The sequence below is a fragment of the Pteropus alecto genome, unplaced genomic scaffold (assembly GCF_000325575.1).
Source record: "Pteropus alecto unplaced genomic scaffold, ASM32557v1 scaffold20, whole genome shotgun sequence".
Taxonomy (NCBI): domain Eukaryota; kingdom Metazoa; phylum Chordata; class Mammalia; order Chiroptera; family Pteropodidae; genus Pteropus; species Pteropus alecto.
Window position 1 is genome coordinate 39,070,133 of NW_006436298.1, and position 2,291 is coordinate 39,072,423.

Here is a 2,291-nt window from a genome sequence, read left to right on the forward strand (position 1 = left end):
GCTCCTTATCTTGTGCTTGGCCATTTCACACATTCCTGCCTGCCCTGAAGGTGAGTACAGTGCTCCCACCTTTAACACCTGGCTCCCAAGTCCTGAATCAGCACCTTCCAGGCACCACTCCTGACTCCCTCTAGTGGGATCCTGGGCCAGGGGCTCACTGTCCTACCACAGGACTTTATTCTTGTTGACCGTATAGCATATGCTTCTCAGTCTTTTTTTTGTCAGTATGTGCTTCGCTTACTTCCTGCTGGGAACAGTGAGCTCCTTGAAGACATGGACTTTAGGTATTTTTCACACGAGGTGTTTTTAAGGGGCATCTGACAGTCCCATGGAGAAGATGGGATAGGTGAGAAGACAGGAAGAGAGAGGAAAACAATGGGAAAGAACCAGCTCATTTCTTTTCAGAATGTCCTTCAAGACACAAAAGAGATTCACACTACCATTCCACAGGTAGGATGAGGCCCACAGACAGTGATGAAATCAACCACAGGCCATCTGTGGGTGGGGCCTGGGTCTGAGCCTAGACTTTCAACTCAGAGCCCTTTCTATTAAGTTGTCTGGTCTTCCTTTGACCTATCTAGATATTTCCCTAGAAGCAAGATAAAGCAAAAGAAATGTTTTGTCTATCTGGATAAAGGGAGAAAACAATTTAAAACTTCCCTGTTTTCATGGTGGAGAGGAAATGAAGAGTGGAACAGATCGGCCAAATTAAGCCACTTTGATCAGCAACCCCCATTTCTTTGTGTGTTTCTACTATGCCTATAGGAAGAGCCCAGAGGTTCCTGTGTGCCACATTCAGTCTACAAGCACTTACCAAGTGCTCACAGATGCTCTGAGTGTGCTAAGTGCATGGTTCAAAGCTCCTGACAAATGAAGCCACCTTGGAGGTATTCTAAGCTGTGGAATGCAAGCCTATTTTGCTTGGCAGGAAAAATCTGCTCTTTTCTACCTTATTTTCATTGCTCTAAGAAAAATTTAAGAATGACATACCTATAAATCCCACACCTATCCCCTTCCCCCAGGGAAGCAGAGGTGGTACAGGAGAACCAATGATGATCATCAGGGCTTCCTGCCAGCTCTGCTGCTGAAGGCTGGGCTCATTTTAATTTTGCCTAGTAAAATGAAGACATATGTGGTTTCTTGGTCTGAATTCAACAGGAGGAGAGAGACATATTTGGGAAGGGTAGGTTCCAGGAGAAGGGGAATTAAGGTGCAATTGAACTGATTAATCTCCCCTGGGCAGGGCCAAAGCAGTCAAGCACTTAGTTGCTGCTGAGTGGGAAAATGCTACACCCCTGAGGTGGTTTAAGGTCTCCAGTATCACCCTGATAGTAGAATGGGGCAGTTGGTGCCAAGACCTCACTCTTAGAAGCCAGGTCAAACCAGGCCTCATTCTAGATGAGGCCAAGAACAGCAGCAGAGCTGGCATCGAAATGTCTGCCAATGCTGAGTGGCGTATCTCAGGACCACAGTACTCAGTCACACCAGAGCACAGCAGGAGGAAGTCCTGGGAATGCACCTGAGATCCAGAGGGTGAGGCTCCGAATTCCACAAAACCCCAAAGTCATTTAAGTGACCTTGGGCAGCTTCTCAATCCTCCAAGCAATCACTCTACTCCTGCCCAGCTCAGGACACTCCTTGTCTTCTACTATATCTACATTTAGGGTGACACATTCTCTCTTGACTGGCTCCTATTGGGTAACAGTATGTTCCAATGACTTGATGAGCTGCCTGGGTGATAGCTCAAAGGTTGAGGATTTGAATTCTGTTCAAATGCACTTATCTCTAGGAAGCCTCCACCTTAGCTCGCTGGTAGGAAGCAAGTTTGGTGAATTTAATAATTTGAATAGAAAATCCATTAAAATGCTTCAAAACTCAAAATGATATAAAAAGTGCCCTTTGAAAAGTCTAAGCCCCTCTTCATTATCATCCCATTCATCCTATTCTCCATCCCCCAAAAGTATATTATTAGTTCTTCAAGTATCCTTCCAGTGTTTCTTAATGCAAACACAAGCAAATATGAATATATACTCATTCCCCCATCCCTTACACAAAATGTAGCAAACTATATGCACTGTTTTGCATTTTGTTGGCATTCATTCTCTATCAGTTTACTAAGAACTTCCTCACTCATTTCTGTAGCTGTGTAGTGTTTACATGGTTCCATCACTATTCATTTAACCGGTCCTCTAAAGACAGTCCCTAAGATCATGTGCATTCTTTACTCTATAACAAAACAGGCTGCAATGGAAATTTTTGTACATAATTCTGTTACATATATGCAAATATGT